Source organism: Aquila chrysaetos, chromosome 7, assembly GCF_900496995.4.
Source record: "Aquila chrysaetos chrysaetos chromosome 7, bAquChr1.4, whole genome shotgun sequence".
Lineage (NCBI taxonomy): Eukaryota > Metazoa > Chordata > Aves > Accipitriformes > Accipitridae > Aquila > Aquila chrysaetos.
The window spans coordinates 3,677,360-3,685,996 of NC_044010.1; the positions used below are offsets into that span (position 1 = coordinate 3,677,360).

The 8,637-nt window shown below is 48.7% G+C and overlaps 1 long non-coding RNA gene across 1 annotated transcript; it reads right to left on the bottom strand.

The window, feature by feature from the left end:
- Nucleotides 1–217: 217 nt before the first annotated feature.
- On the bottom strand, nt 218–8,250 carry LOC115344060. The gene is made up of 3 exons (XR_003924396.2): nt 8,148–8,250; nt 7,562–7,780; nt 218–947 (listed from the first exon to the last, which is right to left on the bottom strand). It is a non-coding gene; the product is annotated as an uncharacterized LOC115344060 (long non-coding RNA).
- Nucleotides 8,251–8,637: the final 387 nt, after the last annotated feature.

Genomic DNA, 8,637 nt, shown 5'->3' on the forward strand with positions numbered 1-8,637 from the left:
TGAGAAGGGTTCCTTTGCACCGTGGATAGGTGTAGCATCTCTTCAAAAGCAAATACTTAGAAATCCATTCTGTCCTTTGTCACAAGGGCGCAGCTTAACCCCCTCTCCTTCACTGGCATTACTTCGGGTTTCTGGTGTCCACAAGGACAAGTGCTAGCCCAGAGATTTTTCCGGCAGAGTTTCACACAAATGCATGCATATATGTTTGCTTCATTTTTTAAATAAGCTGGGGATGGCTGCTTACTGCAACGGGAAGGACAAGATGTAGTTCCCCTACAGTTTCAGAAAGAACCTGCATAAACCTGCAGGTTTACTTTTACTGCGGATGAAGTTTGTTAGATCCCAGAAAATTAGACTGAAGTCCTAGCAAGTGTTGTCTGTATTGCTGCTTACTCTGTGTAAACACCAGAGGACACGGAGGCTCTCGTACTTTAATCAGCTTCAGCAAGCGTTGCAAAGAAAGGGTTTGAATGGGCACGGACGTACGACATACCCACAGGATTGTGTCTGGACACTGCCAGCCTAGCACTCCTGCGCGACTGTATGCTGAGCATAGCCGTGGTCTGAGTGCAGACCAGAGCAGCAAGGAGCGCATCATCCTTCCAAAAGTTAGTGCAGAGCAGCGGTGGCTCGGACTCAAACCAGGGAAGGACCCACGTTGTCTCCTCCAGGCGTGCAAGTCATACGGTCCTTGTTGGCAGCGCAGAGCCAGCCGCCGAGGAGAAAGAAGCTCTGGGGAGGATGCTGCTCCATTTCTTCCTCCACCTTCTCTTACCCTGGGGCTCTGCAGGCTGAGGGGATTTACAGCCCTGCTCTGAGATGGCCAAAAGGCTGCTCCGAATTACCTGTGCAGATGTGCTTCTGAGTTATAACTTTCAGGCTGCCCCAGGCACTCCCCCGTACCAGCAAGGCACCTCGGTGGTCCCTCTGTGCTGCTTCTGGCAGCCCTAGAAAATAAAAGAGTTGCGCATTGGCCAGCGGCTGTGATAGGCCCTGTCTGAGGGATTATACCCAGATTAAGAAAAAGTGGTCCTGTGTTTAACCAAATTAGCAAAAGTCTGAAGTACGAGCTGGCAGCCGGCAGGAGCACAGACCATGTACACGGGAACAAGTTATTTCTGGGGAGGATGATGTGGCTTTACAATGCATCGGTTCCCTTGGCTGCCCAAGGCAATGCCTGCAGAGGGAAGGATGCTGTCCATTTGCCATAAGTAACAAGAGGTGCGCATGGTACGCCCGTCTGAGAGCTCGCTTGTGCTCTCGTAGTGGCTTTGATGCACTGCATTAGCCACTTGTGGATTTACCCAGCTGGCAAACTGTATCTCCAAGTGTAGTCCCACACTAAAAGCCTCATGGTGCTATTATCTACATTGTACAGGGCAGGAGAAAGAAACACACACAGAAGGGCAAGGGTAGGATTTGTGTTGTTTCTATACTCACTAAAGAACACCTCTCCAAAGTGCAATTCATTCTACTGACATCCACCACTGAACCTAGAGTGAGGCGTCACTCTGGAAGACCCCATGTTTCTCCACTAACTTTGGCCCTGTTCAGGGACCGCAACTTTTGAATAAGCTAAAGTTAGGGGCAGTGAATTGCACCAAAACTTGTCTTGCCTGAGCTTCTTGGAAAGTTCATGGCTGACCTCAGATCTTCCCATATTCTGCTTGGGATCCCAGTTCCAGGCAAACCTGAAAGCCCAGCCTCTGCTTAGGTGGATATCAGCTCTTCACCAGGATACTAATGGTTCTTTTCAACATCCTTCTGGTACTGGCTGCTTTTGGGCGAGTGCAGCTTTACTTTCATGCAAGACATACGCGTACCAGGACCGCAATGTTGGGTTAACAGCATCTGAAATTGTGGTAAATCTGCTGACTTGTAGCTTGCTTTTTCCCCCGATAAAGAGCGAGGTGCCTACTGCTGTGTCTCCTGTCACCCTCTTTGTTCTTTCCCACAGGCTGCTGAAAAAAGCAGCATTCCCTGGGGCTATAGTGTTAACATCTGGCTCTCCAAGAGGCAATTACAGTGGAGAGAGACAAGGAGGGAAGCACCTCTGAGGAATAGCATGTCCCAGGAGAACGAGCTCTGCTCCTCCTCCGGTGACATTGCTTTGTACAGTGCACAGGTATCTGCCAAGTACATGCAGTACAGCAGCCCAGCTCCCTGTCCCCCAGCGTGGTTTCTTTTTAACGATTATATAGTGTTTAGATATGTTTAGACATTGGCTTGCCAGCACATAGCTATTGTCTGCACGGGCACGTCCTCCAGAAACAATGCAGAGAGCCCATTATGGTTAGTGATAGACCTGACCTGCATAATTGAGATCCACCCTTAAGCCTCAAGATGTTCTGATCTAATGCTCAAATCCAGCAGATTCCTCTGTTGCAGATAAAAGCAAAAACCACCAGACCCAGCATTTCCAGAGCTGAATTTTCCCAGTTCTAAAGAGCCTGAGGGTTTTATTTTGGTTTGAGGGCTGTCAGAGTTCAGATCTTGTTCCCATATGTGAGTGTTCAGGAGGACTGCTGGATGTGCTAGCCTGTTTCAAGCCCAGTCTCTAGTTACATTGAAAATGTTTAGTGGGGAGAGGCTAATCATGAGCTGAGTGAATACCTGGGAAAATTAATTTGAAGGCAGGTCTATGAAAGTATTTTTTTGGTGCCAGAATAGCAATATTGTTAAGGAACATCTCTTTTTCCCCCACCCTTTTTTTTTGGTAGAGAAGTTGAAATTTCCATAATGGCAAAAACCTTAGTGCAAATGCTGTTTAATCCACTTATAAGTCTTTTTGCCAATATATAGTCATTTTTGTTTCACTTATTGTAATCAGCTAAACCAACAGAACTCTCTTGTGGCAGCAAAAGCGGTACTCCCAACGAGGAAGGTTTGCTGGGATAGCTCTTCTGGAATTTTCAAGAATAAGACCTTGCTGAAGTAAATAGGTATAAATATATATATATATATATATACATTGCAAAGAGCTAGTGAGGAAAACAACCTGAGTTATCTCCAGTCTATCCCAGTGGACAGGTGAGAATGTTGTGCCTTGCTTCCAGTTCCTACATAAACAGTGGGAGCTTTCTCTGTTATTTATGCCCTGATGAGTAGGAAGACACCAGTAACAAACACCACCAGCCTTGTCTTCGTTCTTAGCAGCTTATTACCCTCACAGCGTGCACACAAACCTCTCCAAGGGCATTGCCAAACTCACCAGACAGCCTCCCCGAGGTATGTTCTGAAGAGCTAATGCACGTCACGCCCATGCAATCCTCTTTTCCTGCATCTCCAGGCAAGGGCACGCACCGCCCATAAAAGCATGCAAATCATTCCCTAAGTATTGTACCAACGCATAAAAGAAAAGTATTTCCTTGCCCTGAGGAAGTCGCCAGCAATGAAGAGATGGAAAAGACCAAGGAGGAAGTGGAGAGGGTCAGCTGCTCTCTAGCTGAAATAACAGGGGTCTGGAGCTGGAACAAACTGGGTGATGGGGAAGCCAAAACCACCATGCTGGCCAGCAGGACTGGAGAGCGGGGCAGAGGGCTCAGTGCACCCCAAGCTGATCAGCTGCGGTGATCCTTGCCTGGGCTCAGGGTGCTGCTAATCCGTCAGGACCAGGACCAGGACCAGGCTAGGACCTGCCACCCAGCCTGAGCTAGCCTGGCTCTCTTGGCCATCACAGGGGACCTCATCTCAGCCTTGGCCAAGGCCACCAGCTTGGAGCTAAGAGAAATATGTGTCTTCTGAGGCCGACTTAGTGCCCAGGGCACTGGCAGTAACATCTTATTTCAGCTGGCTGACCAAAGGAGCTGCAGTGGGCACGGAGGGGACTGCTTGCAAGCAGCTGATGCTCTGCTGCTGGCCTTTACAGGCTGCAGCTATTGCAGAAAGGGCCTCTTGCATTTTACAGATTTTTTTAATCTTGCTTAACAGCTTGAAGAAATACCCTTTTCCTCTTCCTTCATTTTTGGGGCAACATTTCCCAGGTGTACTTCCAAACTCAAAACACAGGCTTCCTGGTGCAAGCTGAGCATATTGAGCAAGAAGCTGGCATTACTAAATTGGAGCAGTACCATCTTCTCCCGGAGAACAACAGTGGAGGAAACAGAAGGTTTTGCAAACCTAATCAACTAGTTCTACGGGAAGTCATGAGACCAGCTCCTCTCAAGCCAAATTACTGAATGCTTAAACAACAAATGGAGATGTTGTTTAGTAGGAAATAAGCCTTTTAAATCTATATTGGCCAATGCAGTTCAGAAGGGAGGTTTATTGTTGTAAGTGTATATACTATAAATAAGGGGGTTGTTTGATGTTCTGGGAGTTGCGCAACAGACCGCTTCACGCGATCTTTCAAGAAATGATTTTAGCATGAGTGAGGTGGGTGGTTCTCTGAGGTATTGAATATGCTGAGGCTTTTGGGAGAGCTTCCACCTTAAGAAAGACAGATCTGTCATGTTGGGTTTTCTGCCTCTCCCAGGCAACAGAGAACAGACAGGGTGATAAAAGGGCACAACCCCCTCCGAAGTAGGAGAAAAAAAATAGAAAAGGGAAAAAAAAAAAAAAAGGATTGCTTGGGTAAAAGAGGAAGGGAGATTTGTTTACTGCTCTTCCAGAGAGGGAGTCTGCTCTGCATTTGAGTTTTGGAAATACTTTTTGTCTGTGTTGCCAACACAGGCAGGAGTGTATTGGGAGCTGCCTAGATTCTGGCACTGGTTCCCAAGTCCACCGTAGCAAAAAACAGGTGCCTTCGTGATCCGTGGCCATCGAGCAATCCTGAAATCACTTTCTAAGGTGGTGAGAAATAATCACAGCACAACAAGCACCCGTGTGTGATCAGAGATGGGAACTCCAGGCAGGGTGCCATGAGGCAGCTGTGGCAAGCTGGAGGGCAGTAGAAAGATGTCAGCTCCCCTTCCTCACCTGAAGGACTTCAGGACTGCAGAGGGACATGGGCATAACTGGTGCTCAACCTCACACTGTTAACTTTTTAAATTTCTACTCTCCTGTTGTGCCATGTGGAGCCTCATTTCCTCTGCTCAGGAGCATTGATTGCAAAAGGTCTCTTGTGGATGCAAGGCCATTAGCAAATGTGATGGTCAGAGCAGGCTGAGGTGGAAAACAGCCATGCAAGTGGATGCAGGTTACACCTCTGGTTCCTGCTGGCAAGTAGTGCTTGTGCCTCTGTTGATGCAGGATTTTTTTGTGTTTGTTTGATGTGGTTGGGGCAGGAAAGCCAAACTCCTTGTTGTCAGCCCACCCAAGTTAATGAGTATGAACTGGGTCATTGCCACTATAAAAGGGTATGCCTTGAAGGAAGATTGTAGCGTAATAAAAAAGGTAATCCGAGTACTGCACCTAATTCTGTGCTTAGTACCGTGTGGCTGAGATGTTACTCACTCTTACTAGACCTTTACACCAGTCTGACTGTGAGAGTAGATTTCTACCCTAAGTCTGAAAGAGAAAGAAAAGTTTGATCCGAGGGGTAAGGTTTAGAGCTGAACCATGAGGAAGATCAAGCTGTAAGCTTCATTGCACAGGCATTGCCCCGCTTCTAGCTATACTTAAGTCTAAAACACCACGTACTAATTGCTGAGGATTCACCATGGAGCCCAGGAAACTCCAGCTACATCCTAAATGAAAACCTGTAGTTCCCCATTGGGCCATGCACCTATATACAAGGTGCCCCCACGCTTTCTCCTACAGTGGTACAGCGGGGAGATCTCTGGCTCTGCTCACCCAGGCCCACAAAAGCCGCCTTCTTCCAAGGAAAAAGGCCATGGGCTGTACCCGATTGCCTCACTGATTAGCTCATGCTGATCTAACCCACCCATTGCTCTGGGACAGGATCAAGTATACCTACCCCACCCTGCCTGAACTGAGGAGACTTTTAAGCACTGATGGGTTGTAGCCCAGCAGCAGAGGCTATGGGTACTTATTGGAGGACTAGCGACCCTTAAAAACTTGAAAAATATTTCCCCAATGCTACCATAAATCATCCTTACTGTAAATCAAGCCAGGCCCGCTTCGCCTCTGTGGACATGGAGAATAACACATCGCAACTTTTACGAAACGGCAGGTTTTCTGGTCTCTCCCCAGTTGCTGTGTCAGGAGGAAAACATGCTGGACTCTATCACATGTTCCTCAAAGGTCATGTTTTCTGAGCCCTCTGCCCAGCTTTCTGCTTTCTCTTAAAAGTTTTTGCTCACGTCTCCGAGTCTTTAACCCGATATAATGCAAACTTAGTCTGAATTCTGACCCCAACATAAAGTTACCTGTGGCCCTAAGTGAACAATTTCCCTGGTGAGGGAGTAGAAACAAAAGTGAAACATGGGTCCCATCCATCTATAAGGATACTTGTCCCTGGGTCATAACTTCATAGGGTCTTTTTTTAAAAAAGAAAGACTGAGCCAAAATCCTGCCTTTAGCCATCTCCAAACTCTGGATAAGCTTACACTTGAAATGAGCACATAGGCCCATAAGCAGAGCCTGATCCACATTAATTCCTGACCAAAACATTAATAATGCAGGAGAATTAGAAACTTGGGACACTCGGCTTGATTTACAAAAAAAGTTGTGCCCGTGGATTGAGTTGCAGGTCTTAGCACCGAGGCTTGCATGACCCCTCTGTGGTGGCAGAGCTGGAGGAGCCTTTGCAGCTGGCTCTTCTTCTTGCTCTCCTGCAAGCGCGGGCAGCAGAAGACCCGGTGTGTGTTAGTGATCTGGGTTTCAGCACATCTACGTGTGGTAACCAGAGAAGCCGTAGCAGAGCCACAAGGCAGGCAAGCTGAAATCGATCCAAGAAACATGTAGTCCATCAGCTATCCTGTTGCAAATCCCACTGAGAGGATGTCAGTACAGCAGCATTGGAGATTATTGAAGAACAGGCCCTTCACGTTTTATGAATATAAAAAGCAAAATGCAAACCCAACAAGTTTGCAGCTTATGTGTCCCTGTCTTTGAGGATCTGAGAGACCATACGTAGGAAAGTGATGGCAAGAGAGCTGATTCTCACAGGTATCAGCTTGACCCCTGAAACTTAGCATCCAGGAGGAAGACTGACACATCTGGAGTGCCAGGTTATATAGAGAGGAGGCTGCTGCTATCAAGCCAGCAGTGTGGGTCTCAGCTGCACGGGAGCTCTGCCTGGCACAACGGCATCTGTGCGATTCCCTCTTGGGATGGGGAAGAAGAGGTTAATAGTCTTATAGCTACCTACTACAGCCCGAAGGCACTGTACATGCCTAGACAGAGAGGAGGATTGATGGGGCCCTCAGGCTGCTCAGGGAAAGGGATGGTTGCAGGGTGATGCCCCAGTGCTCTCAGCAGCACTGGTGCGGCTACATTTTGTACCAGCGCAGCAAAGCCACCCCAGGTCCCCAGGCAAAGCACGCCGGGCTGGTAATGCTCAGACAAAGCCATACCTGCCAGGCACCCTGCTTGTCCCAGGTCTGTGTGTCCTTCCACCCCTGGCTGAGCTGGTGAGGGACATGGAGCAACACGTGATACCTTGCAGCCCAGCACCTAGTGCTTCATCCAGCACGCCGGTGGCTGCATCGGCACTTACCCACGTCCTCAGAGGGCTTCTGGTCAGCCTGCCACGTCCCCAAGTGCTCAGGGCTCGCCTCCCTCCTCTGGAGCTGGGGATGCCTCAGTCCTTCTACAGAGGGTGTGAAATCCACACCTCTGCATTCATCTGCCTCTCCCACCATGTTACAGGGCTGGCAGAAGACATGCTCCCCGTGCTGGGGCTTATCTGTAATTCCCAATGCCTCTCAGCTGTGTCCTGTTAATCAGAAAAAGGCAGGGTGGTCCAAAAGAGTCAGGGCTGCCCCGGCGCTGCCGGGACCCATCCCCTGTGTGACCGTGCCTGGAGGAGAGGGGAAGGTGAACCCTGATCAGTGATCTGACACGGGGTGATGGGGTGGGGGGCTGCCCCTCATGTTTGCTGGTGTTGGGACTTCACCGAGGGGCTGCTCTGCTTGTAAAAAACATCGCTGGCAGGCCTGCTCTGGAAGCTGTGGTTTTCCAATTCCATGTCACGGGGGCTACGTCCTCTCAAACTATGCCTCTTGTCCCCTTTGCAACACACTATAGCAATGAGATGAGAAACAGATAAGGTTGACACTGCTAAGGTCCTTCGCCTGGGTTACCTGAAAAGCAATGCCTAGATGACAACAACTGCTGCTGAGATGGGATTTTTCTGGCTAACTTCTGCTGGACTCGCTCCCATTATCCTCTGCTTTACGTGTTCTCTGCCCCTTCAAATGATAAGAGTTAATTTCCTTATTCTCCCTAAGTCGGGCAAATATCCAGCTGAACGTGGAGAGGGAGAAAGGACAAGGGATCATTAGCAGCCTCAGAATAATGTATGAGAAATCGTGGGCTGTATCCATCGCTCAGCTCCGTCACAGAGACTTGGACTGGATCGGCACTGTTTCCCCACTTGTAAAACAGAGATAATCAGTCTTCCCAAATCTGTTGCTGGGAGAAAGATTGTTATTGCTCATTAAGCCATTCGAGGTTGTTAAAGGGCAGGCTAGCTGGCCGAACGACACGAGGTCTATCACCTGGCTGGAAGGCACTCTGTGACTTGAAATACAACAGCCCTCTGCGGGGGGGAGGATCATAAATTCCACAGGG